This window comes from Pseudorca crassidens, unplaced genomic scaffold (genome assembly GCF_039906515.1).
Source record: "Pseudorca crassidens isolate mPseCra1 unplaced genomic scaffold, mPseCra1.hap1 Scaffold_72, whole genome shotgun sequence".
Classification (NCBI taxonomy): domain Eukaryota; kingdom Metazoa; phylum Chordata; class Mammalia; order Artiodactyla; family Delphinidae; genus Pseudorca; species Pseudorca crassidens.
In genome coordinates, this window is record NW_027136324.1 from 672,501 (window position 1) to 680,000 (window position 7,500).

Consider the following 7,500-nt stretch of genomic DNA (forward strand, 5'->3'; position numbering starts at 1 on the left):
TCCATCCCGATCAGGGTCACGGGCAGAACACAAGGGGCGGCTTCCCTCACTGGGGGCCCCGAACTTAGAAAACTCTCATCTCTGCAAAAAGACAAGCAGTGCTGGCTGGGGCTGGCACATTCTCTTCTTCTCATGGGACTGATGTTGATCTCCATAGCTCAGAAAACACGTGCGAACACTCAGAAGATACCCAAGCACTGTGTCCTTCCTTTACCTGGCTCCCTGTCGCTCACTCTCCGCCTCTGTCTCTGTCTCTGCCACTCGCTGTCTCTTTCTTTCTCCCGGTCTCTCTCTCTCTCTCTCTCTCTCTCTCTCTCTCTCTCTCTCTCTCTCTCTCTCGCTCTCGCTCTCGCTCTCGCTCTCGCTCTCGCTCTCTTGCTCTCTCTCTCTCTCTCTCTCTCTCTCTCTCTCTCTCTCGCGCTCTCTCTCTCTCTCTCTCTCTCTCGCGCTCGCTCTCGCTCTCGCGCTCGCTCTCTCGCGCTCGCGCTCGCTCTCGCGCTCTCCCCCACCCCTGCTCTTCCTCCCCCACTTTATCCCTTTCTTCCCGCCTCCTCTCTTTCTTTCTCTCTGTCTCCCTCTCTGTCTCTCTGTCTCTCTTCTCTCTCTGTCTCTGTCTCTCTGTCTCTGTCTCTCTCCACCCCCCCCGTCTCTCCCTCCCTGTCCCTCCCTGTCTCTCCCTCCCTGTCTCTCCCTCCCTGTCTCTCCCTCCCTCCCTCCCTCCCTCTCTCTTTTTCCTCTCTCTCCCTCTCCTGGCCTCTCCTCCACTTTCTCCCTTCCTCGTTTTCTGTCTCCCTCTCCCTCACCCATCCCCACTCCCCCCCATCCCCGGTCATGGGGCATCCTCATTTTCCATGAGAACTCATGGATTTGGAAGGGATGTTGGACTGATGTTCGCGTGCTACCGGATCCCACTCCCACAGGGATAGCTGCTGCACTGCCTTTGGCAGGCCATGGTGGGTGGGGGTGGTGTCTCTTCTTCTGTATCGGTAGAAATGATTTGAAGAGGAGGCAGGATGGGCATAGGTCCACTGCCTCACACCAAGGCCCTTTGGGAGCATTTCAGTGAATCGGGACAGAACATGTTTCTCCGTGCGGGGAGGGAACCGGAATAGGGCACCCCGAAATGGACCGCTTTGGCACACAGATGAGTTCGAATTGAAGGCGCTTCAGAAACGACGGGTGGGCGACGAGGACGCTCTGCCGCTCTGCCTCTCCCTCTTCTTCCTGACCTGAAAGGAGGACCAAGATCTTCCTCGAGAAGAAGCTCAAGCTCAGAGCCCGCCCTTTCGAGTGACTCCTGGCTTGGGCTTCTCCTGCGTGGGGGTCACGGTGCACGCGTTCCTCAGCCGTGGGTCGCTCTCTTCTCGAGCTGTCTTTTGGGGACAGGGGCCTCTCAGGCAAGAACTCAGAAGGATCGTCGAGGGAACGTCGTTTTTCCTCTCCCACGACTGATGAATGCAGACAGACACACAGGAATCTCGCCCCCCGCTTCCACCCCCGCCCCCCACCCCCCACCCCAAGTGAGAGGAGTCGCCGGACATCCTTGGGGTCACACACAGCCAGCCTCCGTGGCTCTTCTATGTTGCCAGGCTCCCTGGCCTTCACTGCCCCCGCACACCCCCCGTGAAGTTGCATCATCGTTCATAGTGTAAATGCTGTGAGAAGATAAGCTTTTCAAAATAAAATTCTCCCTGTCTTTCCTTCCCAAGAACACCATGAACACCTACTGTCATGTGCAGTGCTTATGGACCCACCTGGAGCAGAGGACCCTCTCCGACAGACACCCTCCCCACCCCACCCCACCCCACCCCACCCCACCCCCAGGAACTCACTTGCTCCGAGTCATCGAGGAGAGGGTGTCTGGTTCCGTGTCTTAAATGGGTGGGCCAATGACACGTCATCTCCTAGTAAGCCATCGGGTTCACCGGTTCGGGTTCGGGTTCGGTGGCATGAAGTACATTTACGTCCTCCTTGAGTTTGACTTTGAAAGTCTTGGGGCCCTGAGTAGGCCGCCCCCAAACGTGCCTCCGTGGCATAGAGAAGTTTTGGAATTAGACTGACAACACCACGAGAGGGACGCTCTGACTCTCTTTTACTTCTCCCCTCTGAAATCAGGAAGAAAATCTCTCACGTGAAAGGGGAGGGGGGCGGGAGGTGTAGACACCATGACGAACTGAACCGCCCTCATGTCTCATGAAATGTTCACGAATCATCTAAGTAGGACTGCTCCTAACGAATAGAGGGCATAGATGTTAACGAGATAAGAATGTTTAAGGGGAACTCTCCCCCCAATGATTGTTTGGCCGACTTCAAGACTTTCCAACATCTCTGGTCATCTCTAGGCTTAGAGGTTGGCTAAGTGCCATTGGCAGGGTGAAATCTCAGCGAGTGTCTACATCACCTCCACATAAGATAAAATACTGAAATGTTCATGGCTCCACAAGTCTAAGGGTCTCCCTGCTTTGGACCTCTTACGGAGGAGAGACTGAGCATGTTTGGTTCCATGCCTAGATAGATCTTGTGCTTTAGGGAAAGAGTGTACTCGGTAGGAGCCTAGACTTCTACAAAGTATTCCATATTCACACTGTTCACTGTGGTTGGCTTCCTTACTTTCACTGACTGACTGAAGAAAAAAAAAAAAAAAAAACAGACAGTGTCCAAGGACGAGGCATTCCAAAGAAGGAACGGAACGTGTGTGGTCCAAGCTACCTGATGTCGCCATCCTCATGGTAGGAAGAGGACTTTTTTGGGGGAGTGGGGAGGCAAAGTAGAAGATATGCAGATAATGTTTGGGGGAAGGAGAAAGAGATTTTAGTCCTAAAGGTGGTCACTTCTCAATGGAAAAGAAAGAAAACGAGGGACAGGCTAAAAATGGGCACAGACGATTGGAAAAGGTGTGTGAAGAAAATGGTCTTTGGAAAGGAATCGGATCCGTGGTCAGGACTGACTGGATAAGATGAGGATGGATTCAAAGACAGAAATGAGTTTTCGTATCAACGTGAAACAAGTGCAAAAATAGAATTTAGTTGTCTCTCTATGTTAAAAGGACAAGGTTTGGGTTTGGGTTTAGGGTTTGGGTTTTTCTTTCATCAGTCTGCTCTGTCCATCATGAGAGATTAGATTAGATTAGGAAAGGTTTCTTCCTTTATCTTTAAGGAGAGAAGGAAGGAAAGAAAGAAAGAGAGAGAGAGAGAGAGAGAGAGAGAGAGAGAAGGAAGGAAGGAAGGAAGGAAGGAAGGAAGGAAGAAAGGAAGGAAGGAAGGAAGGAAGGAAGGAAGGAAGGAAGGAAGGAAGGAAGGAAGGAAGGAAGGAAGGAAAAGGAAGCAAGAAAGAAAAGCTTATGCCTTGTCAAAAGTCATCACTTATTTTCTAGGTTGCCGTTATCAGGTCTCGGAGGACTCACATCAGCTTAGTCCTCTCGAGATTCAAAGAACCAGGTGTGGCTCGGAACTGAAGAAGAAGCTTCTCTCTCTGCCTAGCAAGTCTCTCCTTGGGATGTCGGTGACCTGGCTAGCGAAGCACTGTTTCACAGTGACCTATATCCGATTAAGTGCTTTACAACCTTTTGGATATTTTGGACACACTTGCCCCCCGGTTGAAGGACAGGTGAAGTCCTTTGGACTTAGAACGCACTTTGAGTTAGGATGCAGGAGGAGAGGGCCCTCGAAATAGCCCAAAAATGTGTTCTCTCTCCTGAGAAACGAGAGAGATGAAACTGAGTACGTTTCTTGGAGAGCTTCGATGACACGGGAAGCGTCGTCAAAGAGGAAGGAACAACGTGAAGTCTACTTTGGCTTGTGTCTGTACACCGATGTGTTCTAACTGTTCCAGACATGATGGGATGTTTCTTCCTGGAAGTCTTCTCTGCCCTGGCATAAAGGGTTGTCTGTCGTCGTCAAAATGGAGGCTCACACGAAAGGGACGGAACCCAGTATCAGGGAGGTGTTCTAACCGACGTTCACGCCAAGGCAGCAACAACAGCCTGTTGAAAGGTGGTGGGGGTGGCGGGGCACACGTGGATCGAGTCCATTCTGTCCTGTCAACAGCCGGTCGGGGCTATGGCAGACGGGAGACGGCGGCCCGGCCGGTTGGTTACTCCCTGGCCAACCTCCCCCCTCCCCCACCCCCACACTCCACCTTGCATTCCTTCACCCACCCATGGTGCCTTGAAGATGACCCCAATTGTACATAGACATTGGCGGGAAGATTTCTACAGTCTACCGGCAACGTCTGACCTGTCATGCTTGTAACCCTGGGGGGGGGGGGGGTGGGGGGTGGGAACTATTTTTCTCTCTGGAAAGAAAACCTCCTCTCTCTGGACCCTCTGAACCCCAGCCACTGGACTTCATTCCACTGCCACTTAGTAGGGGTCATCCAAACATTCTTGTGGCCGTAGGTATGTCTTCCGTGTGGGTTGAAGTCTTCCCTCACTCACTGCAAGCCTGATGTCCTCACCGTGGCACAGAGACTGTTAAAAAAACAAAATGTGTTTGCCACTTGGGGTCTACCTTCCACAGCCTCCCCTGTGATCAGATCACGGCACCCGCTTCGCTGGGCAAATCCTACAATCCTTCACAGAAGCTCTTGCAAACTTTTTGGAACCGTCACTCGTCCAGTCACGCTCGATCATCAGGCAAGGTCGGCAGAACCGATGGAAAGACTGGACTCCAAGTAGAACAAGGATGACTTACACGGGATTGAATGAACTGATGAACAGGATGATAATGTGTATGACTACTTGTGTAAAGTAGGACGGATTGGGGAAGCGGGGGATAACTTAGGGGGTTGGGATGACCATGTACACATGACTGTACATAAAATCGGTAATCAACAAGCAAGCGCCTCCTACTATATAGCACAGGAAACTCTACTCAATACTTTGTAATAAACCTATGAGAGAAAAGAATGTGAAAAAAAAAAAAACCCTACGTAAAATACCTTTATATATATATATATATATATATATATATATATATATATATATATATATATATACACACATATATATACATATACACACACACACACGTATGTAGGTATATGTATATACATGTATGTATGTATATATATGTATATGTATATATGGAGGGGGGGAGAGAGAGAGAGAGAGAGAGACAGAGAGAGACAGAGACAGAGGCAGAGACACTGAGACAGAGAGACAGAGAGAAAGAAGAGACAGAGAGACAGAGGGATTAGGACTGATTCTTAAATCTTTTGTTTTCCAGGTACAAGGAAAAACAAAAACAAACCAACAAAACCCAATTTTCTTTTTTCTTTTTTCTTTTTTTTTATTTTTAAAGATGGACCTCCATTTGGTAACTTATACCTCTGTCAGCAGGATGGAATCACTGATCTTTTTCTCCCTACCTTCCTTAATTCAGAAACTCTCAGTGAGGCTTCTTATTTCCTTGGCAACCGAGTTATTTGCATACGTTACTTGGAGGCCAAAATTATGTTTCCATAAAACGGGGATACTCACTTGTGGATATGAAGTTCTGGAGCTACTCGTTTCCCTTAGGGTGTTGTTCTTAACCTGAAAACTGGACTGCATCCCGAAGTTTTTTGAGTTCCCTCCAATATCTGGCTACGACTCTCCCCATGAACGTTTGCCATTTTCTCCCACCCTTTTGACTTGGCCTCACTGAGAACTAAAATGGCCCTTTGCCTGAAGCTCTGCAAACGGAAGCTAGAGAACTTGACGAAACGGCCACAACGGCTCCTATGGAAACAATCCTCGTGCCTGTTTCTTTGAGAGCCACTCCGAAATTTGAACCAAACACCCGACGACATCATCAGAGGTGTTGCAGACTTCTAAAGTTGCTTCGACCCTGACATCTAGAAATCTCCTTCACTCACTCACTCACTCACTCACTCACTCACTCACACACACACACACACACACACACACACACACACACACACACACACACATCCCTACACACACGAGTCACCAGCTCAGCTTTAATATGTTCCAAGGAACTTTCAGAGGAGGGAACTCTTGGGCTCCAGAGTAGGCCGCCCCAAAATCTGCCTCCATGCTCTATTGATTATTTTGAATTCAAGTGACTTAAGAACCGGCCAGCACAAGAGGGACACACTGGCCCGCCTTTCTGTCCTCCTGCGGAGGAAGATCTCAAGTGAAGACATCTGCTTCCATGCATGTCCATGATTCTCAAATGGTGTAGTGGGGTTTCCTGGGTTAGGAAAAGGAGGGGACATCTTTTGCCTGGAAAAAAAGGCCTGTTTCTCACACAACCTCCTCCCATCCCTTACCTCTCTCCCTCCTTCCCTCCCTGCAGTTTGGAGGGGACAGCCTAAGGGTGGGGAAATTGGGGAAAGAAAAAAGACAAAGCCATTCATTAAAGAGAAGCTCGAGGCAAAGTCAAAGGCTCCGACTTGACCGGAGAGCTTTCTGCATTTGAATGGAGCGATTGAACGAGGCCCTGCCGAATGAATCGTCCGGACCTCCCCTCCCCTCCCCCGCTCCTGGCAAAGGTCAGTCCAGGGGACTTAGGAAGGAGCTCTGGAGAAGGAACGGGGGTGGGGGTGGGGGTGGGGGCGGGACCAACAGACAATAGCCGCTGCCTGCCTGCCTGCCTGCCTGCCTGCCGGGCTGAGGCCTGAGGCCTGAGGCCTGAGGCCTGAGGGTCACCACGCTGGCTCTTGCAACACAATCCCTTCCAGGAAACTGCTGTGATGACTGTTTGGCAGTGAAGGATCAACTCTGAACTCTCTTGGCCTATTTCTGCAAAAGGCCCGAGCCTCAGCTACGACAGATTCTCTGGGTTTCTTGGCACAGGGACTGACCCGCACCCTCCCGTCCTGTCAGATCCTCCTTTGTACACACGCCTCCACTCACTGGAAGGGTTCTTTGGCCTCGTCCAGAAAACGAACATACAAAAAGAAACCCACAAACAAGACTGAAATGATGTGTTGGTAGTTATGGGAAAGAAACCTGCTCCTCTCACACACCTGAGGGCAGGAAGCGAAGGCAGGTTCTCGGCCGGAGGGGGACGGGGTGAACCGAGGTCGGTCAGCGCCCCCCTCCCCCCGCTTCTCTCCCGGGTGACGTGGGCCCCCCTTCCCCGCCTCTCTCTGCGCCCCCCATCCCCACCCCGCCCTGGTTCTGATATTTCACTCGGGAAACTTCTCTAGGCCGGCCGAGATGCCAGCTTGCTGTCCTGCCGTTTCATGTCCATCTCTATCAGCCATGTCCAAAAGGCACGGGAAATCATGGACAGCAGATAGCGCACCCAGAGTGTGTGTGTGTGTGTGTGTGTGTGTGTGTGTGTGTGTGTGTGTGTGTGTGTGTGTGTGTGTGTGTTTTGCTGGGGTTTCTGTCTGCGTGTGTGTTTGCTTTTGGTTTGGCTTTTTTTTTTTTTTTCTTCGATAAACTCGCCCCATTTGGGAGTCGGGTGGAACACGGCGGGTGTCTCCTGGCCTGCCGCCCTAACAAACCCCAAAGAGACTCATTTTGGGGTCTCGGCCAGCCAGGTCCCC